Here is a 26,911-nt window from a genome sequence, read left to right as displayed (position 1 = left end):
AGTGAGTTTCATTTGCCTTTCCTGAAGACGGGGGGCAGGGAGGTGGACCAGAAACATCCCAGGATTTGCAATGATTGGGAAACTTGCTCACTTCACAGGCATCTCCTTTGCTGAGAAGAATTAAAGAGGTAGAAGCCCCTAGCCTCAAGTCAGGAGGCCTCGGCTGTAAGGCAGCTGGGTAGCCTCAGCCCTCGGCTGGTCTGCCGCTCCGACTCCTCATCTGCAGGAAGTCAACGCGATAATGATGCAGAAAACCTGTGAAGTCGGAGAGCGCGCCCCCACGGGGAACCTCGGTGAGGACGGGAGTCCGGCTCGGGGAGTCCTAGTGTCGCAAACTCTGCAGGAGCTGCATGGCTGGAAGGCACGCGTGTGACGGAACAGCAGATGGACTGTTTGGACTTGCTCAGTGGAGTCGCGAGCAGCCCCGGACTTGGGGAAGGTGGATTTGGGAGCAAATTTGGGAGGTTCGGGAGGCAGAGAGGGAGAAGGAAGGAGGAGCTGCTCTAGGAGGACGACTCAGGGCAGATTTATAGGTTTTTCTGAGAGAGCACGGAATACCATCTCCTCTTCCCCAGGAGACCCTGGGCGCATCTACCCTGCACACCAGTCCTTCAAAATGGCTATGCAAGTCACGGGGCTCTAAGCTGAGACTGGTCACTAGGCAAATATGTGAGGAAGAACAACGGCTGTCCCCGAAGGCCTAGTCATTGGCCTGCCCGGGGCTGGGCTGATTTGGAAAGGAGTGTAGCAGACAGCTGCAGGCCTCCCTCCACACATTCAAAGCCTGGCCCTCTAGCCCCCTCCTCCCTGGAGTGTGGCTACAGAGTAGGGGTCAGATCTTGAGTTTGCTCATAGACACCTGGACTGGAGATCCTGCTCATTGAAGAATGAGCTTTCAGGTACTGGACTGAGACCTAACACGTTATTCCTCCCTATCTGAGTGTAGAGGTAGTAGAAGTTGCTATAGAAACAGAAGCCGGTTTCAGAAAAAAATAGAGGTAATCCAAGATTAAACTTTGTAGCTCTAGGAGGAGGGAGGATGAAGAAATGAGCTCATAATGGTTTAGTAAGCCAGATTTTTGCTGATCTGAGCTATAAGAAAATGGCTAAGAGGATAGATTTAATTTCCAGAGGACCTTAGGAAAGACTCTTGACATTTGAATATAAATATACAATATTTGCTTTCCTGGCAATGGTCTTGCCTCAATCACTGAAGTCCCACAGTGTGGGGCCAACACAGAAGGGTTGTTGTATATCACCATCGCTCCCTGTGCTCCCATTTCATGCTAGGGATGGACAGAACCACCTCTCAAGCTGTTGAATGCTCATTTGTGATTTCTGTTCACCTGGTTCATTCCTTCCCTGTGGCTGCTAACTGCTCAAGGAAGTAAGACGAGCTGGTGTGCCCGAGGAAAGTGAGCACTAATATTAATTGAATGTCTTCCATGTGGAAGGCACTGTGCTGGGCAATTTGCACACACTCCATGTATCGCTTGAGAAGGTGTCTCGTCTACTGTTGGGTTCAAGGTTCTACGAATCAAGAACTGTAGAGGGTCTGTTGTTTTATCCTATTTGCAGCATAGTGACTTTGCCATCTACAGTTTCAGGGATGCTGACAGAAGACATGAGCCTTCTGGATCAGAAACAACGGACTTTATTACCACATAGCAGGCAGTATGCGCTTCCTGGCTCCTTGCGCCTCAAGCCCCGCAAGGGCGATGTGGAGGAGCCCAGGTGGGTGCTGGACATGTATCCCTCACAGCTGAGGATCCCCAAGCTTAGGAAGCTCCAGTGTTTTATAACGGGCTGTAAGCAAACCTCAGATTTTGCTCTGAAGGGAAAAATTCATCTATGCTATACTGGACAATGAACAAATTATTCCTCAGCTCCAAAAGGGGACGCAGTCTGGATATTATTCCAAGGCCGTTCACTATGCAAGCATCCTTGAACCGATATCTGGGGTAAAAGCTGCACTGACAAGGTCTGCAGAAGTATGAGAGAGACCAATACTACATAAAACTCAATAAATGGTTGTTTCCTCCCTATACTATGTAAGTACATTAAATCACACTGGTTAACTTTTTTTTTCAAATCTTTCTAATTTTTTTTTGTACTTGATGTATCAGTGGTACGTGATGAAGATATGTCAAATTTGTTAATTTCTCCCTATAAGCCTTTCAATTTTGCTTTATGTATTTTGAGGCTATTTAAATAAGTACTATATAGGTTTAGAATTGTTATATCTTCCTGGGTGAATTGAACATTTTACCCTTATGTTGTGATCCTCCTTTTTCCTAGTAATGTTTTTTGTCTTAAAAATCTAGTTTATCTGACATCAACTTTCTTTTGGTTACTACTCCCCTGATCTATCTTTTCCTATTCTCTGATTCTCAATTTTTTTATATCCTTATTTCTAGGTATGTCCCATGTAAAGAGCACATAGCTGACTTTTTTCATCCAAGCTGATAATCACAATCTTTCTTTTTCTTCCTTTCTTTTTCTTTCTTTCTTTCTTTCTTTCTTTCTTTCTTTCTTTCTTTCTTTCTTTCTTTCTTTCTTTCTTTCTTTCTTTCTTTCTTTCTTTCTTTCTTTCTTTCTTTTTTGAGGGAGAGAGAGAGAGACAGAGAGAGAGAGGAGAGACATGGAGGGGGAGGGGCAGGGGCAGAAGGAGAGGGAGAGAGAGAATCCCAAGCAGGTTCCATGCCCAGTGTGGAGTCGGATGCAGGGCTCAATCTCATGACCCTGAGATCCTGACTTGAGCTGAAACAAGAGTCAGATGCTTAACTGACTGAGCCACCCCAGATGCCCCTTATAGTCTTTTAAATTAAAAATTAAGAACAGTCGGGGCGCCTGGGTGGCTCAGTTGGTTAAGCGGCTGCCTTCGGCTCAGGTCATGATCCCAGGGTCCTGGGATCGAGCCCCGCATCGGGCTCCCTGCTCGCCGGGGAGCCTGCTTCTCCCTCTCCCTCTGCCTGCCTCTCTGCCTGCTTGTTCTCTCTATCTCTCTGTCAAATAAATAAATAAAATCTTTAAAAAAAAAAATTAAGAACAGTCAAATTTATTGCATATTTCATACATATGGACTTCTTTTTAATGCTCTTACTTTGTGCTATCTGCCCCATTGTTCTGTTTTTCTCCCTGTCTCCTGCCTTACCTCTGATGGGTTCTTTCCTTATAAAGATTAGAAAGAAAATGCCAAAGGAGGATTGGAGTAAAGGGAACTAGGCTATAATGTTTGTCAAGAAAGAGAAAACAATACTTACTTTAATCATCCCCAACACTAAGCAGGGCGAATGGCTGGTTTTCATCATATCTACCAAAATAAGTGTCAGTCTCAAAAAATTTAATCTGCTTATTCGCCGTTTTTCTTTGGTAAAATAAAAAAAAGTAAAGAGAAAATTAAAATCGCAAAAAATTGCAGTCAGCCAGGAAACAACCATTTATTGAGCTTTATGTAAAGCTCTGAGCCAGAGTCTGGGAGCTTCCATGTTAAGGGGGAGACAGGCAATAGTCAAAGTACACCACTATGCTACCTTCTGCATGTGATAAATACCATGAGTAGATTAAAGAGGATGATGTTAGAGAGAGGGACTGGGGTCAGGGTAGAGCAAGCTACTTAAAGGGGATGGGGTGAGATGGCGGAGGGAGGTGGTGGTCTTGGGAAGGCTCAGGAGAAAGTCCTGTAAAGAAGTCCAGGTGGAAGGAACAAGAGGGAAGGAGCCCAGATTGAGAGACAGGGATAAACCTGGCCTGCTGAGGGCAGAATGGAGGCGAGGTGGCTGATGGCAGGGGTGAGGCCCAGAGTGGTCCCAGAGCAGAAAGGGATGAAGAGGGAGGGAGGTGAGATTCAGGTTACAAGAGGCTTGGAGGCCTTAGTAAGGAATTTGGATTTGAAACATGATCTGATTTTTAAAAAAATTTTTTATTTTAATTTTTAATTTTTAATTTTTTAAAGATTTTATTTATGGGCACCCGGGTGGCTCAGTTGGTTAAGCGACTGCCTTTGGCTCAGGTCATGATCCTGGAGTCCCGGGATCGAGTCCTGCATTGGGCTCCCTGCTCAGCTGGGGGTCTGCTTCTCCCTCTGATCCTCTTCCCTCTCATGCTCTCTGTCTTTCATTCTCTCTCTCTCAAATAAATAAAATCTTAAAAAAAAAGATTTTATTTATTAGACAGAGAGAGACACAGCGAGAGAGGGAACACAAGCAGGGGGAGTGGGAGAGGGAGAAGCAGGCTCCCCGCCGAGCAGGGAGTGGATGAGGGGCTCGATCCCAGGACCCTGGGACCATGATCTGAGCCAAAGGCAGATACTCAACAACCGAGCCACCGAGGGGCCCCTGATTTTTTTTTTTTTAATTTACCATTTTGTAGAAGGAATTTTGGATAGTGTGAACATATCATCCCAGATTGCCTTTCAGTCCTCAAAGTCCCAAGTCCTGAGAGACCCCGCTGGCTGGAGCAAGCTGAGATGACCCTAAGTGTATCATAGGTATGAATCTTGATCCACATTCAGATCATCAAGAAACATTGCTATATTTCTAGTAGCTCGGCCTAATTCTGCCGTAAGCCCCTTCCTTCCTGAAAGGTCATTATTGAGACCCCCTTCTCCTTTCAGGACCACAAGGAAATCATTAGGCACTCAGAAGCCTGGCTAAGGGCCTCTAGTTGACTTGGTTAAAGCAGGTCCCCTGACTGTTCAAGACAAGGGTGGTCCCCGCAGTGACTCTGTACCCCGGCCATGGCCTTGGCACCCCAGGCTGCTAAGCCGTCTGATCTAGTTCCTTCCTTCCCTGGAGCCTTGGCTGGGCTCCTCATGGCTCTCCGGAACCACAAAGAACTCTCTCCTTTCCCACTGTGGGAAAGTCTCAGGTCCGGCTCTGCTGCTGGGTCCAGATATACCCTCTCTCCCGACAGTCCCCAGGGCATGTAGCAAAAAAGCCATCTCCGATCCAGGCTCCTACAAATACAGACACAGCCTTTCTGTACTTCCAGGATCCTGGGATCATAAAGTCTGTTTACCTGCTTGAAAAATGAAATGTGGGGCAAGGGAGTGAAGCAAAGGATAGAGATTTAGAGAGAGAACTTTTCAATACATCTTTCTGCCACAGGGGAAAGCAGAGAGACGAGGGAGGAAGCTCTTGCATACTCCAGGTGACCGAAGATGGTAGCTCGACTGGAGCTATGGCAGTAGAGAGAGAGGGAAGAGGACCCTGGGAAAACATACTTTGGAGGGAGGACCCAGAGTGCATGCTGATGGAGGGAGGTGGGAGATGAGCAGACACTGGGGCTCAGGATCATGCACTGAGGAGTGGCTTTGGCTTGAGCATTTGGTGTAAATAACTTCAGTCCGATTTGGAGACCAGACAGGAATGTATGGCAGGCCCTGGATTTCTGCCTCCAGGGGACAGGCTCTGGCAGGGGGTGTATCTGGCTGTCCAGCTGAGACACAGTTCTGTCACATGGGTCACCGCTGGCAGTGTTATATCTTGGAAACTCTAAGAGGCCTTGGTTATATTTGTCTTTTGGCATGTGGCGGCAGACACAGATGATGCAAGACAGTGAAGATACGAGCTGTCCTTTTCTCAAAAATGTGCAAAAATGTGCTGAAACGAGTTCCAGAAATAAACAAGATTTTAGTTATCATTTATATTGGAAAAAAAAAAAACCCTAACATTTTTTAAAAACAGCTAGGCTAGTGGGACAGACTCCTTTAAAAATTTTTTTTTCCTTTTGATTTTATTGGGACTTAGCAGTTGTTTCTTCACTGGGTCCTGAGCCAGGAAATGCTGATTTTCTGGAAAGAAGGGAAACAAGAGGAAGAAAAAAAAAAGTCTATTAAAGAGTTCCCCTTGCTCCTCAGCAAGAAACTCCAACCAACCAACCAACCAAACAAAACCCCAAAGATCTGTTTGAAAATGTGCGCATGGGTTGACTAAGTGAGTGGCAGTTGGGGCTGAGGCTCTGTTCACTGCTTGGAAAACCTCCCACAAGGAGTGGGTGGGGTGGTCAGGGCAAGGTGGGGAAGTAGGGAACCAGGTCAGCCTAGAGTTTGGGGGAAAATTGGAGGATGTGGGAGAAGGGGACTAGGGAGGTAGGAGCATGGGGAAGAGGAAGGAAGCTGGAGGAATTTGGAGTCACACAGCAAACAACAGCATGCTATTAACTACTACCATATGTTGATCATGAATTTGCAACACATGCTGGCTTTTTTTTTTCTTTGAAGCGAAGCCCTATTATTATGGAGTCCAAATCTTTAAGAGCTGGAAAAGCAGAGAGTTTAGCAATCCACCCCATGTAGGGATTTTCTCTGCGGGGTCCCTTGTGAGGAGGGGGTCTCTTTACAGAGATTTGTAAGCCTAAAATGTCAGGGCAGAGTCTAGTCTGTAAACAGAAAGAGATTTCCTCTGGGTGGGGTTAAAGGCTGATGCGACCTACGTCATCTTTCCCGTCCCATCCTCCCCCATCCTCAGATCGAGAAGTGAGCAGGCCAGATTTCACTGCAAAGCAAAAAACACTGCTTGGTGGAGCCATGATGCTCCTTGGCCCACTCAGTCCCATCCTGGCTCTCACAGGCCCTTCCAAGCTCCAGCCATGACGTCCCGGTCCCTGGCCTGCACCATCCACCCTGCAGCAAAGAGAGGGGGCTGCACTCTTGGGCCCTGTCCATGCCACTGGGGAGCACACTCTGGCCTCCATCCCTGTCCCTCCCCCTTGTCATCACTTCCGCCCTAAAGTGGCTACTCCTATGTCTGCAGTCCTCAAGGGGAAAGGCTGAGACACATCTCTAATCCATGCAGCTGGGATCCAAGCCAAGGCTTCTGTACGTGCCATCAAATTTCAAAAATACAAAAGGCAAGAGAGTGAAATAAAAAATATATCTCCTTTCTTTCCTATTCCCGAACCACACAGTTCCCTTCTTCAGAGGCAACTTCCTCCTTCTCCATACCAATGTCTGGCATGTCCTTTAGGAGATATACTATGTATCTGCAATTATAGCCATGTCTTATTAAAATATTTTTATAATGGTAGTGTATTTTACATACTGTCTGCATCTGGCTTTTTTCACTTAATGTATCTTGAAGGTACAGGACATATAGCACTACACACACACACACACACACACACATGTATATATAGGCTGCTTAGTATCACATCCATACCTCTGATGGTTAATTTTATGTGTCAACCTGGCTGGGCCATGGGGTGGGTGCCCCAGGTACTTTGTCAGACATTATTATTCTAGATGTTTCTGTGAGGGTGTTCTTGGATGAAATTTACCTTTATTATTTATTTTTGGATGAGGTTTACATTTAAATTGGTATACTTTGAGTAAGCAGGTTGCCTTCCGTTGTGTGGGTGGGCCTTATCTAATCAGTTGAAGGCCTGAAAAGAACAAAAAGCTGACCTTCCCTGAGCAAGTGAGAAGTCTGCAAGCAGGCTGCTTTTGACCTTAAAACTGCAACATTGGCAGGGTGCCTGGGTGGCTCAGTCGGTTAAGTGTCTGCCTTTGGCTCGGGTCATGATCCCAGGGTCTTGGGGTCCAGCCCTGTATCCACCTCCCTGCTCAGTGGGGAGTCTACTTCTCCCTCTCCCTCTGCTACCCTCCCCCCAATTTGGCCCCCCTCCCCCCACGCTTGCTCTCAAATAAATAAATAAATAAATAAAATCTTAAACAAAAAACAAAACAACTGCAAATTGGCTCCTTCCTGGGTCTCCAGCCTGACTGACTTTGGACTTGAACTGCAACTTTTTCCTGAGTCTCCAACCTGCTGACCTCCTTCATCAGATTTTGGACTTACCAAACCTCCACAATCACATGAGCCAACTCCTTAAAATAAATCTCTTTTTATACATAACACACATCCTATGGTTCTGTTTCTCTGGAGAACCAGACAAATACAATATGGTAATCTATTTGACCAAGTCTCTATTATTGGACACTTAGGCTTTTCATTGCTTTGCTATTACAAACAAGGCTGCAATGAATATACTTGTAAGCATGTCGTTATGTACATGCCATGCCCATGTTGTAACCACTATGGTATTTTGCTTCTGTGTATAGGAATTTAGAAAATCCTCTCCCCTAGCAGTAGCCAGGGTAGCTCGGGTAATGCCTTGCTACAAATATTATTGTGAATGTCGTTAGTCGTTACGGAAGTGCATCATGAGATGCCCCACAAACCCACTAGAATGGCTAAAATTACCAAGACTGGCCATATTAAGTGTTGACGAGGATGTGGAGCAACTGGAACTCTCACACCCGGCTGGTGGGAGTATAAAATGGTGCCAGTATTTAGTAAGAGAGTTTGGCAGTTTCTTGTGAAGATAAAAGTACACCAGTGGTATGATCCAGCCATTCTGTTCCTAGAAATTTGCCCTAGAGAAATGCAAGGATGCGTCCACACAAAGACTTGTACACAAATATTCACAGCAGCTTAATTTGTAATAGTCCAAACCAAGAAACAACCAAATGTCCATCAATGGGCAAATAAGCATATTGTGGGACATCCATACAATGGAATATTCCTCAGCAGCAAAAAGGAATGGCCCACTGATTCATGCAGTGGGTCATGAGGTGAGTCCCAAAATAATTATGCAGACAAAACATGTGTAAATACTGTATGATTCCATGTGTATAAAATTCTAGAAGATACAAATTAATCTGTAGTGATAGAAAGAAAATCAGTGGGGATGAGGAATATGTTCACTGTCTTGATCGTGATGACTGTTCCACAGATGTATACATATGTCAAAACTCATCAAATAGTAAACTTTGAATATGTGCCGTTCCTGTGTTTCTCTTTCTCTCTCTCTCTCTATAGTGTTTCAATATAAAGCTCTAACATTGTATTTTAAGTGTCAAAAGGTATATATTAATGCTTTCTTCTTTCCCATATTTTTTCTAGAAAAAATCTTAATCTTCTACATGTAAATGAATGCCTCGGGACAATCGGATCATGTCACATACCCAGAACAGCTAAAGGGAAAAGCACATTAATATTTTTCCAAACTATTACCCTGCTTACAAAGTTACGTTGTGAGTATGCTGCGTAGCCCCCCCACGGCTCTTCAGCCTCATCTCCCATCACACCCCAAAGGCGAGGTAAGCCGCGTCATACCGAACCGTCAGTTCCCCAGATACACCAGCCGTGGTCCCTGGGACCTGCAGAGCAGGCCACGCTGAGCCCATCTGCAGAGTCTCCAGAGCAGGAACACACTGCCAGCCTTAAGGGCAGAGCCTGAGGACGTCCGAGGGTGATGCCCTTCCTTGCTCTGAGCTCAGCTCTCCTTGCCTGGTTCCAAGCTGTGGGCGGAGAAGGATGAGTCAGTGCCCCAGTGCAGCCTGCGAGAGGCCAGGGCACTCCTCACTGCTTGGCAGCCTGCGCAGATGCCCTCTGCCAGGCCCGGACAGGCAGATGCCCCAGATATAGGGCTGGATGCTGGGTGAGCAATCGGAAGCTCCTGTTAGGACACAGCCAGCCCTCTTGTGTGTCAGCACAGGCCGGAAGCGAGAAGAACACCGCTGCCTGCTGCAGGTTAGAGCTGAAGGGGCCAACACTACCTGGTCCGGCCTCCCTTCGAGGCTGCACACCAGAGGGCCAGGAGCCTTTTCAAAGTCTCATGTTTACTGTGCTTCAGCAAGCCCTGAGCCCCCAAGGCCTGGCACTGTCTGAAGCAGAAGACTCCAGCAAACTTTGCTTGTCTTCTATGCAATTTCCACTGGCGCCCACTGTTGGTGCAACCGGCCCCCCCGCCCCATTCCACGGCCCAGCCCGGTCCTATTTTCCCAACCCCTGATAGAAGGATCTGCTGGCCTCTTTATGTTCCTCTTGGACTCCAGAGGACAATATTCTCAATTTTATGAATTGTAGAAAGAAAGAACACATCCTGCCCAACCCCTGCTCACCCAGGGATAAATGTTAATGGAAACCGCATTGTTTATTACTTTAAAAAAAATTATAGTCCAAGTGTTTGGCCAGTTCATATTTGCAGGATGAAGAGAGAGGTGCTTGAAAGCTCAGATATTGAAAACAAAAAGGTGAAGGACTCTGGGTTCTTTGGTTTCACTTGGCTAAGACCCACAATTGTGTAGACTCTCCCAATCCGCAGGACTGCTTTAGCTTACAAGCATGGGAATCCTTGTATTCCCTGGGAACTCACAGGCTTGCTTATGCTCCTCGGCCTTGTCTGCATTTTGGAAGTTCAAGAAGAGCTGTTAAATTGAATGGTGAGGGTGGTGGAATATTCCTTTCTCAGTAAGATGTATTTGGAAGAGTCTACCATTAGTAACAACATTCGGTAAACAACATGTACAAAGAATCCCAAGATCAAGTGCTTGTGAGGCATCAAAGGCAAAAGAGTTCAGAGGTCTCATTTTATCTTGGCCGGAATGTACCTGAGAGTAGGGGCAAATCTATGCTGCCCAAGTAGAAACTGTTTGACATGCACTGTCAAGGTTATGAGGGCCTGGACAAGACGAACAGGGGGCCTCTATGCATAATTCTCAGAAATAATCTGGAGACTACACATCAGACCAGAGGTAGCACAGGACTGTATATTGGTCAGGGTTCAACCAGAGAGTAACAGAGTAAGTATATATTAAGTGATTTATTGCAAGGAATTGACTTATGTCATTGTGGGGGCTGGCTGGGCAAATCTGAAATCTGTAGGAAAGGCCACCAGGAAGGGCAGACTGGAACTCTGGGGATGGATGGAAGCTGCTGTCCACAGGTAGAATTTCTTCCTCAGGGAATCTGTGACTCTGCTCTTAAGACCCTTCAGCTGATTGAATCAGGCCCACCCAGATTAGCTAGAATAATCTATCTTATGTAAAGTCAACTGATTATGGATTGTAATCATACCTAGAAAATACGTTCACTGCAACACCTGGATTGGTGCTTGAATAAGTGGAGACTGTTACTCAATCAAGCTGACATCACAGATTCTGTCTGCTGGCCTCAGGCTAAGCCATGTCCGTGGAATCCTCCTGAGAAGTCTGGAGGACCAGTAGGTGAGTGGCAGCTGGGGCCCCGGAGGGATGGGTCCCCTGTGGTAGGTGAAAGCATGGGCCCCAGCCTGCATGGGAGTTGATACCCTGGGATCCCAGGAAGACCAGAGCCTCAGAGCTGGGTGAGCCTTTAGACACTCTCATTTGAACACTCCCTTTGTGCCTTGAGAAAACTGTGGCTCAGATCAGTGAAACAGCCCAGACGAGCTAGAACAAGAGTTGAGGTCTCCCATGTACAAGGATGAGGAAAGAAGGAGAAGGCAGAGGGGAAGCAAGGAAGGAAGAAGGCCTGATAGAGAAGGAAGGGCAAACAGGTTCTCACAGCTCGGAGCTGAGAGGGACCCTGGGGTTCCCTCATTGCACCTATGGGGAACCTGAAGCCCAGCAGGAGGGGAGTTCCTCTAGGTCACTCTGTGAGTTGAGGGTGAGACTGGAACTGAAGCCAGGCCCATATCTCCTGGGAAGGTGCTGGGTCCCCCCCCCCCCCCACCGCCCACTGCCCTCCCAGGGAGCGAGAGAGGCTAACAGTGACTTCTCTTGCCCTCAGGCATTTGGAGCTCGGTGTTCTAAGAAAAATAGAATCAATTCATCAATCTGAACAATTAGTTTCAGAGCCAGAGGGCTTGAGGATTGTGTCATGGGAACAACCCCAAACACAGTCTCTACCCTGAACAAACATAACCACCTGTGTCCTGAGTCTGCAGGTGACTCCCCACCTCAGCCATCCAGGTCAAGGGCACCAGGGACAGGCTGCGTGGCTCCATGCAGGCCTCCCCCATCCCAGTTCCCCAGTTCTCACCCCCAAAGGGACACATCGCTCAGGGCAAGCATCCTCTGGACGGCAGGGTGGGGCACCATCTTCTTATTTTTCTCCTGCCTCTTGCAAATGGCACCATGGAGCACAGAGAGGTAATTGGCACGAGGCCGGCCAACAAACTACTGCCTGAAAACGCTAGTCCTCTGAGTCTCAATTCAGCATCTTACATGTGCGTTTCTCCCACTATTTTTCACTCACTTCCAGCAGCCAGCCCAGCACATAGGTGATGCCGTAGAAGGGCCTGGAAGTGTTCTCACTGCGTGTTGGTGGGCAGATGAAGGAAGGCAGGCTGGAGAGGGCTCAATAAGGTATAATTTAGTTACTCTAACTCTTACGTTAAAGGAGAAGTATTTGAGTATGGTTTTGAGGCCTCGTGCTTCAAAAAAGTCACCCAGGGAAATACTGTGGGCCCCTGGGAGAAATGGGAGTCTTGGCTGCTCCGTGACCACGTCAACAGGAGTTATGACTGTGACTAATCCAAACCACACTCTGGGCTCTGCAGAGTGCGTCAGTTCTCCCTGTGGCTCCCCAAGTCCCCGCTCAGAATGGAACCCTTCTAGAAAAGAGGAAACTGATGCTTGCAGCAGGGGCATAAAGCTGCTGCGGGTCACGTCACACTGCTGCTCGGGGATGCCCTGTGTTGTGAAAGGTCACATTTCTAAATGGCTAATGTTAGCACCAGATGCCAAAGCTGGGCGTCAGGTTCACGGAGCTCTAACGTAGAGGCTTTGGCCAGATTAAATAGTCCTTTTATCTGTGATTCAGGGTCGATAACCCCATTTCTGGATTGTCCACCCATCAGCAAACATTTATCAGGCCACTTTTCATGCTAGGTGGTTTGGTATATAAAAAGATTGATAGACCTGTCCTGGCCCATGGAGGTAGTAAGACAGACGCATACAGATACTGAACAAAACCAGCCCGGGTGTGCACACAGAATGCCACATGAGTGGTGCCCTCTGGAGTTGGGCAGTGTGGCGGTCCAGGCCGAGAGCTCAAAGGGGGGCAGATCCCAGGGGGCTGGGCCGCTCAGGGAAGACAGCTGTTCAAGGACCATATCCCTCCTCTTCCTCTCTCCTGCTGGCAATCACTGGCTGGGGCTTTTGCCAATGAGGGTAGGAGCCTGGGAACAGCCTCGTGAAGCAACAGATAAAGGAGGGCACCAGTGTGATAGGTGGAGGGCCCCTTCCCATCCTCCTTTTTTGAAACATCAATAGGGAAGTGGAGAGGGTAAAGCTGCTATTACCTTGTTGTGAATTGTTCAGATTCACTGTCTCAGTAGAAACAGGGTCTCCAGGAAAGGCAGGCTGTCCCCCTGTCGGGTCTGTCTGCTCTGGAACACCCTGGGAAGGGCCCCTTCTGAGACAATGACCCCTTGCCCTGTGTCCAAAAGAGAGAAGAAAGCAGGGCAGACTTGGGGAGACTTGAAATCTCATCCTCTGAGGACAGGCTAAAGGAAATTTTATTTTCAAACCATATGAATATATTTCTTGATAAAATAATTACATTTGAAATTGTTCTGAGAAAAAAGGCGGTGTTATAATCACAATGATGTAATGACCGGAACCAAAAGACCAAATCAGGCACTTCGCAGGGCTGACAGATGCAGGCACATGACCACTTCCTGTCACCAGGCTAATGGTGACATTCACACGGGGAAGTAAGGATGATGAAGGCAAAGACACCACTCTATTAGAAAGCTGCTCCGAAAATTAGTTTCCCCTTTCTTTGGCTCTCCAGAGACCTGCCTGGCTCTGGTTCTCTCTGTATTCTGTCTATTTCAGTCCATTCCACCCCAACAGGTGGATTTCATACTGTCCTCAGTGTGGCAAATGATGTGCATGTGGATAGACTTGGCCCTGCTTCTGTAGCTGGTCAGTCTCCCCAAGGTCACCTCCGACCTCATGCACTATCACAGCTCAGAGGAATCTGATTCCATTCCCATGATGCAAGTTTTGCAACACTGAGCTTTTATGACATTATATCTGCGTCTTGGATGAACTTGGAAGCAGCCAGATCACGTCCAGTTGCTTGAGCTTATTCTAGGCTCAGATGTTAACAAATACATTGATGAAATCAGCTTCCAAACTTTTTGTATTTTCTTGTTTTTGATTAAGTAATACACGCGCATAATTCAACAGTCATAACCTGCTCAGTGCTCAGTGAAAATCTTCCTCCCACTCTTGCCCCTCATATGCTACCCCCTTCCAGGTTCTTTCTTATTAGTTTTGTATGTCTTTTCCAGAATATACTTATGCAAATATACATAAACACGAATATATATTTTATCCCCCCCCCCGTTCTTTGTTTACAAAAATGGTATGTGTACATTGTTCTGTACCTTTTTTCTAAGGTCTTAGAGATCTGACTGTTTCTGTTTATACAGAGAGCTTCTTCATTCTTTCCATTAAAAGGGTGCAGATTGTTTATTAAACCAGTTTCTGTTGCTGTCAGGCTAAACTAGTTTGGATGGTCTCAAACTTTTGCTATCACTAACACCACTATGATGAATCACATTGCTCATTCACCATTTCACACATGTGCAAATGCATCTGTCCTATAAATTCCCGGAAGTTGGGTTGCTGGGCCAAGAGGTGTGAAGACATTTGAAATTTGATGAGTTTTGTCAAATGGCCTTCCACAAGGGTTACACTGGTTTATATTCCCACTAGCAGCCTATGAGAGGGACCAGTTTCCCACAGCCATGTCAAAAGTGTGTATTACCAAACGTTTAGATTTTTGTCAAGCTATTAAGTAAAAAATGGATTTCAGTTCAATTTTTGGGGGTAACTTAATTTTGATATAATTTTTAAATTCTTAAAAAATGTGCAAGAATATACAAAGAGTAAGCAAAGACTTCCTATATATTCTTGGCTTTAATTTGCATTTCTTCTAGTGAAGAGTTAAGTTGTAAATAAAGCCAAAGAACTGACTGACGGCATCATCAACACAACTAGGTATAAGGTGTTCCTATGGACTATGTAGAAGCAGGTAGAACAATTCCTTGCAAGCAGCAAGACCTGCTGATCCTGGTTTCCATGCAGGGATGGGGAGGGCATGGTGAAGGTAGGATTCTGCTGGGGCCTCCGCAAGCTGGAGAAGTTGCATTCCCCAACAGACGCTCACAGGAAGCTCGGCAGGCCACTCCCGGAGGGCAGCACCCTTGCTGGGAGGGTGCTCTGCTGGCTCCAGCTTGTGAGTAAGGGCAACTACACGCGGCTGGTAAGATGGGATGGTGCAGGCCCTATGAACTCTCAAAATCAACCAAACCACGATCTCTCCCAAGACAAAGCCCCATGTTAAAGAGAAGTGGGATATTATCCAACTTGAACAGCATGGGGACAATGGAACGGAGGAAGCAGGAGGTCCAATGGAGGGGGAAAACAGAGCCAGCAGGCAAGTATGAGGCCATATTTTTAAACACTTGTGAGAAGAGTAAGCCCAAAGACGTGCTGGCAAAAGTACAAAAAGATGTATGCCACAAAATTGACTGTAGCGCTATTTGTAACTGCAAGAAAACTGGAAACGAATCCAAAAATCCATCAATAAGATAGTCAGCCATGGCGCATCCACACAAAGGACTCTGGGCAGTTATAAAACGGAATGAACGATATGTGTTTACTACCAGGGTGTGATGTCCGGGATACAGGACTCACTGAAAAAAGCAAGTTGGAGAAGAGTTGAGTATGCCACTATTTATTGAATAAATGGGGGTGATGGGAACATAAGTACACATGTGCTTAGATTAAATTCTTTTTTAATTAAAAAATATCTATGGGAGAGAGAGGACAATATGCAGGGGATATAAAAACTGGATACCCATGAATATATTTTGTTTTGTAGATTTGACCTTGGAAACATATTGGTTTTACTTAACTGTAAGAAAAAGTAAATCAAAAGGAAAGAACAGCCCTTAAAGTTGAAAAAGAAGTCAATCAGATGTAGCTGTGTATCCAGTTGGTGACAAAAACTCACACAGAGAGGAATGACTTCAAGTTACTTTAAAGCCCAGTCATTCAACTTGTGGGGAGAGGCTCACATCCTTCATGTTTTCCTGCCCAAAGGCTCTCTCTTCTGGAGGGGGGGAAGCAACGGAGCACTTCTTGGGTATATGGTATTGTGGGGTGAAATGTGCACCCCCAAATTCACAGGTCGAAGTCCTCACCCCCAGTATCTTAGAATGTGACCTTATTTGAAAATAGGGTCATTGCAGATGTCATTAGCTAAGATAAGATTAGCTCATTAGGATGGGCCCTAATCCAAAGGACCCAGTGTCCTTATAAAAGGGGGAGTTTGGACAGCAACACACAAGTAGGGAGAATGCCACATGAAGGTGAAGGCAGAGATGAGGGCAATGCTTCTACAGGCCAAGAAATGCCGGAGATTGCCCTGGTCATATTTTGAAGGCTATGGATATCTGCTCTTAATTTTGCTGAACATCGAGTTCACTGATTTGGATGTCCTTCTTGATGTTTTTCTACCATTTAAAAGAGAAGCAACAGAAAGATGCTAAACCTATGTTAGCATGTTCATATCAGAAGTCCTTAAGGTTAAAATTTAATACCACAAGCCCAAGTCATGATTTTAGCCAAGTGCAGGGAAAGTCATTTTCCCATGGTGATAATTATATAGTACTTTTCATCTTCAGGGTTCATGGGCAACACTTACCAATTACTCCTTGCAATACCCTGGGGCAATGAAAAATAGAAACCACGTATTGAATTTGGCTAAAGGAGATAATTACCAATGTTAGCAGACAAGAAATGCCTTGAGGGACTGGAAATGAATAATTAAATTGTGGTAGAAATATTTCAGGGAATAATTGCCTTCTGCTTTCATTGGGGTAAAGAAATTATGGCTTCCTTGGGAAGCAAATCTTATTTGCATTCTATAAATGAAGAAACATACTCAGACAAGAAGGTTCTTGTCCAGGTAAACACCAATTAGCCAATAATCTAAACTGAAGTTAAGATGAGAACTGTATAAATCCACAGTATTATGAATTTTGAATCAATTTTCTTCTCTGTTTAAAAAAAATTGCTGAAAGCAGCTCTTAGTATCTCAAAATCCTCATTTTGAATATCAGTAACCATTGTCCACTGTGGTGGTGAGAAGGCTTAGGTTAGTGGTTCTCAAACTTTTTGGTCTCAAAACCCTTTATATTCTTATAAAGTATTGGGGACGCCAAAGAGCTTTTGTTTATCTGGATTATAGCTATTGATAGTTACTATATTAGAAATTAAAATTGAGAAAATTTAAAAATATTTATAAATTCATTTTTAAAATAACAATAATAAGTCCATCATATGTTAACACAGACAACATAATTTTATAAAAAATAACTGTATTTTCTAAAATTTAAAAAAAGCCATTAGAAGAATGGCATTGTTCTATATTTTGAAAGTCTCTTTTTAATGTTTGGCTGGACTCTCACATCTGCTTCTGATTCACTCTGTTGTGATGTGTTCTTTTGGTTGAAATGTATGAAGAAAATCGAGCTGCACACAGATATGTAGTTGGAAAAAGGGAGTATTTTAATAATCTTTTTGATAATTGTGGCTTTTTTTCTTTTATTCTACATAAAAAAACTAGTAAGTGGTAATTACTTTTTTTTTAAGATTTTATTTATTTATTTGAGAGGGAGAGAGTGGGGGAGGGTCAGAGGGAGAGGGAGAAGCAGCCTCCCCACTGAGCAGGGAGCCCAAAGCGGGGCTCGATCCCAGGACCCCGGGATCATGACCTGAGCCGAAGGCAGATGCTTAATGACTGAGCCACCCAGGCATCCCTGCAGAAGTGCTGTATGTGGACTTCCCATTTTGTTACACAGAGTATTTAAAAAATGTGGTCTCAAAGGTCAACATAACAAAATTAATAACGTTTTGTTCATCATGAACTTTCTGAATCCAAACTAGCATTTTTAAACTGCCGATGTGTGATGGTGAAGAACACCAGGATGACTAGTTGCGCTCAGTACTAGAACCACTGTTTTGATTTGTGTTAAAGCTCCAGCAGGTTCATCTTCCATTGATTGTGTGCCACCCACCAGATGTCAACACAGTGAAACAAGCAAACGATATATTGTTATGAAATTAATTTTGAACTCAGGTCCTCTGAAAGGGTCTTGGGGATCCCTAGGGATCATTATACTTTGAGAACATTTGGATAATGTGCCTGAGTGAATACTGAGCCCAGTCAGTATTTAAGAAATTGACATTTTGAAATCATTCCTGACATGATCATTAGGAAAACAACGTGAGAGAGACAGAAGCAAAGGCAGATGATGGGTGGATGGATGGATGGATAGATAAGATTTCAGTCTGGCTTTGGAGGTTTGACACGTTTCATATAAATCCAGCACTTCTTTATACCTACTACCCTGTCTTTCTCCTCACTTTATAATCTTGCTTCTTGTGAACTATAATTTATTTTTAGTGCCTCTCCTTCTCATTTTTCACCTCTATTTCCCATCGCCACTGCTCCATTGAACCTACTCTCATAGACCTCACTGAATCTCCCAAAGGTTGGGAGTTGCTAAATCCAACCTTTTCTTACTTGAGACTCCTAGAGATCTGACACTATTGACTACTCTCTCCCTTTTATTCTAAGTTAATTGCATTTTTATCAAATTAATAATACATATAGTTATAAAAACTGAAATAATAGACTTGTTACATCTACACACACAAATGTAATGCTGGCAAGAATGTGGAATGACTGGTTATTAGAATATACTTCTAATGGTAAGTGATACCAATTTTCTGGAAAATAACATATGTATATATAGTAATAATATATTAGCTAAGATTTTTTAAGAATTCTTTAAAGAAATTTTTAAGAATATCTATAGTAAATAGATATAACAGTAAATAGAATAACTTTTTTAAGAATATCTATAGTAAATAGATATTCTTCAAATGGCATTAAAATGTTTGTACTTTCTTATCCAAGAAACCCATTCCTAAGACTCCATCCTAAGAAAATAATAATTTTTAAAATGGCTTTAATGCAAAAAAGGTGCTTTTTGCAATGCTATTTATAATAGTGAAAATACTAGAACAGTTAGTAAATTATGGTTTATCCACCTGATAAAATATTATATAGCCATCAAAATGGATTCCCATAAAGTCTATGTAAACACGAAGAAAACCATTTATTTTTTATTTTTAACCATAGTTAACACACAATGTTACATTAGTTACAATATATAACATAGTGATTTGACAAGTTTATACATTATGCTATGTTCACCCCAAGTGTAGCTACCATCTGTCACCATACAACCTTGTTACAGTATCATTGACTACATTCCTTATGCTGTATCTTTTCTTCCCCTGACTCATTCTGTTACTGGAAGCCCATATCTCTCCCTCTCCTTCACTCTTTCTGCCCAACCCCTTCCTCTGGCAAACTGTCAATTTGCTCTCTGTATTTATAGGTCTGATTCTGCTTTTTGTTTGTTTATATATTCATTTGTTTTTTTATAATCCATGTATGAGTGAAATCATATGGTCTTTGTCTTTCTTAGTCGGACTTTTTTCACTTAGCATAATATCCTCGAGGTCCACCTATGTTGTCACAAATAGCATGGTCTCATCCTTTTGTGTGGCTGCATAATATTCCAGTGTGTGTGTGTGTGTGTGTGTGTGTGTGTGTGTGTGTGTATCACATCTTCTTACCCATTCATTTATTGATGGATATTTGGCTATTGTAAGTAATGCCGAAGTAAACAGGGATGCATATATCTTTTTGAATTAGTGTTCTTGAAAGAAAACCAGTTAAAAACTAGATATAAACTTGTATATGTGCTGCTTGTTACAAATGTTATCTAAAAGACCTTTAGAGGGGCACCTGGTTAGTTAGGTGTCTGACTCTTGGTTTCAGCTCACGTTGTGATCTCAGGGTGGTGGGATCCAGCTCACGTTGTGATCTCAGGGTGGTGGGATCCAGCCCTGAATTGGGCTCAGCACAGAGTCTGCTTGAGATTCTCTCTCTCCCTCTCCCTCTCCCCTTCCCCCTCTCTCTGTCTCTTTTAAAATATTTATTTATTAATTTATTTATTAGAGAGAGAGAGAGAGCACACGCACAAGGGGGAGGGGCAGAGGGAGAGGGAGAGAGAAACTTAAGCAGACCCCGGGCTGAGCACAGAGCCCGAGGCGGGGCCTGATCTCACGACCCTGAGATCCACTCTGAGCCGAAGCAAGAGTCAGCCGCTTAACCAATTGCACCACCCAGGCGCCCCAATAAGTAAATCTTAAAACAAAAAATCAAAGGCCTTTAGAGGCAATTGCAAAAAATATATACAAAAATAAGATGGGCTCTGCCAAACAATAAAATAAAATAACATAGTACTAAAATGCTTATTATAAAGTACAGTGGTTCCCTTCCTTAGTCCTCCCAGCGCTCCTCAATCTCCCTACCCACTTTGCCTGTCCCTGCCTCGCTTCCTCAGATCCTCTCTGCAGAGACAACTACTACTGATGCTTATACTACATATTCTTTCCATCCCTGTGTTTACATCCTTCTCCAATGTGACTTTGCCGTTCCTAACATCGAGAGGGAGAGTCTAGTTCTCCATCCCTTGAACCTGGGCTTAGCTATATGATTTGTCTGGGCCAATGGAACTTTAGCAAATGTCACACAAGCCCTGCAAATGTGCGTGTGCATTGGGTTTGCCCTTTCATGGTATTCTTACAAAGCCTGCAAGAACTACATGAAAGAGGGAAGCCTGGGTGGCTGTCAGTTAAGCATCTGCCTTCGGCTCAGGTCATGATCCCAGAGTCTTGGGATGGAGCCCTGCATTGGGCTCCCTGCTCGGCAGAGAGCCTGCTTCTCCCTCTCCCTCTGTCTGCCGCTCCCCCTACTTGTGCACACTCTCTCTGATAAATAAATAAATAAATACATAAATAAATAAATAAATAAATAAATAAAATCTTTTTTTTTTTTTTTAAAGAACTGTATGAAAGAGCCTAGGCCGTCTGCCTGCATGATGAGACACAGTGGCTACAATCATCACCACCACCCCAGCTGACATGGAACCAACCACCAGATGGGTGAGAACATTCCAGACCATCCAGCCTCAGCTAAGTTCGCCAGCTGACCACACAATTCAGCTGAGCTGACCTAAACCAGAAGAAATGTCCAGCTTATTTACAGTTATAAGAAATAAAAAGATGTGTGTTGTTTGAAGCCACTAAGTTTTGTGGTGGTTTATGACATAGCAAAAGCTTACATATACGTTCTTGCAGCTTCCCCCCTGCCCCTGCATACACACACTTCCATATTTTTAAATAATAGGTATATATGCTATATTTTCACAAATCAGCTTTTGATATTATCTATTGGCTTCTGTTATGATAAAGATGTATTACTGTTGCTGTCATCTATTCTGCCCCCAAATATACATATTTCAATGTTTTGTGAAATCAATAGTCAGTGTTTATTTGATGATGCCATGTAATCATTATCCACAACTAAACATTGTGGTATCCTCTGGTTAAATTTCTTTCCCAACTTTCTGTTTTTCTCGAACTTACAGTAATTGCCTTGTTTACTCATGTGCTTCGTTTTCTTGGCGCTTATTGTTCTCTAAGTCTTGCCACACTTTCCCAGGGACTATCATGACAGCTTAGTTGGGGGGCGGGGTGCCAGTTCTGAATGTTTTCTTCCTGACTTACCTTCTGGTGACCTTTCTCTTCGATCTCTACTGGCTGCTCCCCAGGCCTCCCACACAGCTGTCATCCCAAGACTTCCCTTTGCACTCAGGCTTTGAAATGCCCTTTGCTTTTCTCCTAGATTTGATTCCCTCTTCCCTAGTTCTCATGTCTTCCTCTTTCTTGGTTTTCGCCTTTGTTTTGGTGTCGTACATCTTCGAGTAGCTTCCTCAGGATGAAAAGCCCGTAAAACTACAGAAGGCAACCATGCTCAGATGTCCAGTTTTCACCCTGAGCCCTTCATCACCTTTGGGAGTCTTCATCCATATCTCACCCCTGTCAGATCTCTTGTCTGCGCCTCATGCCTTCCTCTTTTGCGGCTTCATTTCACTTCTTCTGGTGGCTTTCTGAAGTGGGAAGTAAAATTTTTGAGCCTTATCTCAAAATATAGTTATTCTTTCCCCATCCTTGATGGGCAGCTTGGCTGTGTGTAGAAATAAATTGGAAATCATTTTTTGCTCAGACTTTTAAGGACAACCACTATTATGTTCTAGTTTCCAGGGTTGTTGCTGAGAATTTCAAGGCTGTTTGATTCTGATTCTTTCCATATGGCTTGTTTTTCTTCCCTCTCTCTGGAAGCTTGTAGAAACTTCTCTTTGTTTCCAGTGTCTTGACATTTCACTCTGATGTGCCTTTATGTGGATCTGTTTTACTCCAATGCTATGGTCACTGAGCCAGCCTTTCAGTCTTAGAAACTCATCCCTGTAGTTTTGAGAAATGTTATCATAGTAATGATTTTCTCACTTTTATTTCCTCTCTCTCTCTTTCAGGACTTTTTATTATTTACATTTGGATATCTTTGACTAATCCTCTTATTTTCTTTTTGTTCTTATTATATCTCAGTTAAACTTAATACAAAACTCTGTCGATATGATTTCTTTCAAAGCTGGAAGATTTGGAAGTATTCTGCACAGACTAGTTTCTGTCTCTGAGTATTTCAAACCTTGTTTCTCCTCCATGATCCAGGTACTTCCAGAGCAGGTTGTTGAAGGACATGCTCACATGTAGGGAGACCCCTGGCTTTGCCTTTCACGGCACATCACCAGGTGAGTCAGCACAGTGGGAATGACAGCAGTCCTGGAAACCATTCCCAAGACAAGGAAATGCAACTGAGGCACATAAATTTCCATCACACTCAAAATAATGATACCCCAATTCAATTTCTCCTTCCTTGAATGCCCTATATCCCCATAGCCACTAGGACACCACGTGATACAAGAGGAAATGTTGTAAAGGAAAAACAGAGGAGGAAATAGCTGTCTTACCCAGTGGGAGTCAAAATCTCTTATTTTTTGCAAATTAAACAAAAACACATGATCATTTTTTAACACACAGAAAGAGACTTTTCCAGGCCCAAACAAGAGAAGGGTCCTGAAGCTGAAGCTTGTTAGATCAAAGTCTTAAACAATTTGAGAATTAGTAGGCTTAAAGCATTTTGAAAGCCTTAATTTAGAATCAGAATTATAGATCTGGAATTTGACATCATTTAGTTTAACCTACTAGTTTTGCCCATGAAGAAAATAAAGCCAATTGAACTACTGAGGCTATGACCCAGGAAGGTGGCGTAACGTAAAACCCTCAAAAGTAACAATAAGGAAATTTAAGCAATGGAGAGAGTTCCTCAGAACACCCTGATAGGGGCTGAGGCACGACCACAGAGTTCCCTACTTACCAAGTCGGAGTCTGGACAAGGAAAACCTTACTCCCATTATAAAAATGATCATAGGCGACTAACATGCTGATCACAATTAAGCTTACCTATTCATCAGTTATGTCTTAGAAAGGAATAAAGCTATATTTCTTTTAAAACATTCTATAACATGTTCTTTCCACTGATTTAGACCCTGGGTAAGAATTTAGTGTATTTTAAGGTTGCCTGATATTTTATTATGAAACGAACTTTTTCAGGGTGCCTGGGTGGCTCAGTTGGTTAAACATCCAACTCTTGGTTTTGGCTCAGGTCATGATCATGAGATTGGGCTCTGTGCTCAGTGAGGAGTTTGCTTGGGATTCTTTTTCCTCTTTCTCTCTCCCTCTCTGCTCCTCCCTGCACAACCCCCCTGCCCCGTCTCTCTTTAAAACAAATAAATAAATAAAAATATTTAAAAAAAAATAAATAAAATGAACTTTTTCAACAACCAAACACACACACACACACTTACTCATTCACTGGAAATTAGATAAAAGGAATATCATAAACCCATAATTTCTACCAGCTTAACAACAATAGTGTTCATTTTAATATATTTACTTTTGGTTTGTGTTTAGTATTGCTGTAAACACAGTATAGACAATTTTGTATTCTCTTTTCACTTAACATTATATCATAAATATTTTTCCTTGTTTCACAATTTTAAAAACATTAGAGTATCTCATCATATAGGTGTATCATAATTTACTAAACTATCACTGGTCATTTAGGTTGTTTCTACATTTTTCTATTATAAATAATGATAAAGGATGTTAAAAGATGTCCTTGTGCAGATCATTTCTCATTTTTTAGACTTTAAGAATTGATTTTTAGAAATGGCATCACTAGGTTAGAGAATGTGAATGTTTTGTGGCTCTTAATACATACTATCAAAGACTTTTCCAAAATGGTTGTGCCAATTTACAATCCCACCAGTTATGTACAAAAGTATTAATTTCATGATATCATCAGATCAGGATATTATCTTTTCAAGTTATATTCCTTTAATAAAGGGAGGGGAATAATATTTCATTTATATTTCAATTCTTTGATTTTTCGTTTTCCTGTACGTTTCTTAGGAAATTTTGTTACTGGTTGTGAATTGTCCATTCATATCCTTTGCCCATTTATCTGTTTCTGCTGTGATCTTTTACTTATGAATTTCTAGAATATATTTAGATAGCAAAGATATTCAATTTGCTATAGATTATCTTTCACTGTTGCCCTTAGTTTGTTAATTTTCTTTGGTACTGTTATTTATACTAAAACTCCATTTTGGGGTGGGAAGGAAATCAATTGATTTCAATTGAAATCAATTGATACAGCTTAAATGTTCTATTGACTTCTAATATTCTGTGAAGCAGAAATCAAAAATTCCAGTTTTCTTCTCTCTGTTAAGCTTCTTTCAGGTATATAAGAAATTCATTGAGGGGTTCCTGGCTGGTTCAGTCAGTAGAGCATGCAACTTTTGATCTTGGGGTTGTAAGTTTGGGCCCCACGTTGGGTGTAGAGATTACTTAAAAATAAAATCTTAAAAAAAAAAAAAGAAATACATTGAGTACTATCTCTACTAACGTACAGGGAAATAACAATTCTATCAAACCATAGACTTTGGGCAGGTTACTAAGTTGTTTCCATAAGGTAGTTGTGTTTGTTTTGGGGCCACCATCCCATGTGATTAAAAGGGAAACATTTCAACACAACCATGAAATACGCCAAGTCAGACTTTTAAGAAATGGACATGACATCAAGAATTCAAAGGAAAGAACCATTTGAGAAGATGGTTAAGGACGTCTTTTGAACAAAGGAAGTGCTTTTTGAAATATTTCAATAGAACATTAAAGGAAAGCAACTGGGTTCTTTTATTTTTATTATTTTATTTTATTAAGGAGCGTTTTTCAGTCAAAACGATTTTTGCTTCATTGAAGGGGATGGGGGAAAGACTAACTTGAATCCATATTTTCCAGCTGTCTCACACCTGATGAAACAATTTAATGAGGAATAATGGGGCTTTAAGTTGATTTTTAACTAATCCTCTTATTTCTTGGAAGTAATGAATATACTGTATTATAGATCCATTCATCTGCTATAAATGCTTTTATTGACAATCAGACTCTCCTTGGTAGAAGTCTTTAAAAATTATCTTCTCTAAGAGTATTATGATGAAAGTTTATAGAGAAGGATAATATAGAAGAACACATTTTAACTGTAAATTATGGTGTGAAAGGTCAAATTAAAATAATATAATGAAATAATATCAGTTGGGGTGGGAGTTTTACAGCTGAAGAATTGCAATCTGCTCGTATATCCTTTTTATCTACCTTCCATGTCATCACTGCTCATATTTTATCTCTGTCTCTCTGTGCTGAGTTCTGGGTCTCTTTGTCAGTGCAATCTTCTGATTCATTAATTTTCTCTTAAAATGACTCAATCAAGAGTTTATCTGATCTATTGAGATTTTTGGTGTTTGTCTCATAGTTTTCCATGTCAGTGTAGTTCCTTCTCCTGTTTGACCCTTCCATTTCTCCCCAGTAGCCTCCTCCACCCCCCCTCTAGCAGTTTATTGAGATATATTTCACCGAAAGTGTACAATTTAATGGCTTTTAGTATATGCAGAGTTGTGCCACCATCACCACAACCTAACTGTAGAAATTTTCATCAAGAAAAAGAGAACATTTCCAACACTGAAAAAGAAACTACATTAAAAACAAAAAAAAAAAAAAGAAGAAGACGAAGAAACTTAATCCCCTTTAGCATTCATCCCGTCCCCCACCAACACCAGCCACTGGCAGCCACTAATCTACTATCTGCATATAGATTTGACTCTTCTGGAGATTTCATAAAAATGTCTTATACAATATGTGGTCTGTGACTGCCTTCCTTCACTTAGCATAATATTTTTGAGGTGCATTATGTATCATTCCTTTTTATTGCTGAACTATATCCCATTAGTATTAGTATTTATTTTTCCATTCCTTGCTTAATGGACATTTGGATTGTTTCATTGTCAATGGACATTTTTTCCTATGTAAGTAATGCCACTATGAACATTTGTAATGAGGTTTTGTGTGCACTTGATTCTCTTCATACATGTAGGAGTGGAATTGCTGGATATTACAGCACCTCTATGTTCAACTTTTTGAAAAACTGTCAAAACTTTTTCACAACAGATGCACCATTTTACATTCTCACCAGCAATGTATGAGGGTTCCAATTTCTCCACATACTGGCCTTGTAAATTTGGACATGTAATTTAACTTTTCTGTGGCGTTAAATAATGTAAAAGTACCTGCCTTATATTGTTGAAAGGATTAAGTGATTGGATCCAAGCATGGAACACAGTGAGGGCTATGTAATTTTTTTGGGGGGGGAGGGGAGTGTTACTGTAGTCTAAAGTGGAGAAATGTCATAATTCATTATGAGTTAAATTGCTTCCACTGTACTCCATCTTTCAGGGTAGCCTGACTTAACTATGGCCTCCCAGATAGTTTGGAAGTATTATCCAAACTAGGATAATTGTCCATGGACAATTCTTTCAATGTTGCAGAAGTAAACAAAGTCTCTGCTTTTCTAGAATTTACATTTTAGTGGCGAAATAATCAACAAATCAACATGTAACTTCAAGCAGTGTTCACTGAAGCCGTATCAGTGCACTAACCTTTACTCTGAATCCACTGGGGTCTCCA

At 42.6% G+C, this 26,911-nt stretch overlaps 1 long non-coding RNA gene across 3 annotated transcripts; it reads left to right on the top strand.

The window, feature by feature from the left end:
• LOC118548804 (uncharacterized) lies at positions 1-21,015 on the top strand. Of its 3 annotated transcripts, none has more exons than XR_004923766.2 (4): positions 1-2,051; positions 8,907-9,037; positions 10,867-11,011; positions 20,776-21,015. It is a non-coding gene; the product is annotated as an uncharacterized LOC118548804 (long non-coding RNA). The 3 variants fall into 3 exon arrangements; XR_004923758.2 differs by having other exon boundaries at positions 8,907-9,103; XR_004923755.2 differs by lacking the exons at positions 1-2,051; positions 8,907-9,037 and adding an exon at positions 9,361-9,536.
• The last annotated feature ends 5,896 nt before the right edge of the window (positions 21,016-26,911 follow it).

Source organism: Halichoerus grypus, chromosome 10, assembly GCF_964656455.1.
Source record: "Halichoerus grypus chromosome 10, mHalGry1.hap1.1, whole genome shotgun sequence".
Lineage (NCBI taxonomy): Eukaryota > Metazoa > Chordata > Mammalia > Carnivora > Phocidae > Halichoerus > Halichoerus grypus.
Note: the sequence above shows the minus strand (reverse complement) of the source record. Positions and strands in the feature narration are given on the sequence as shown.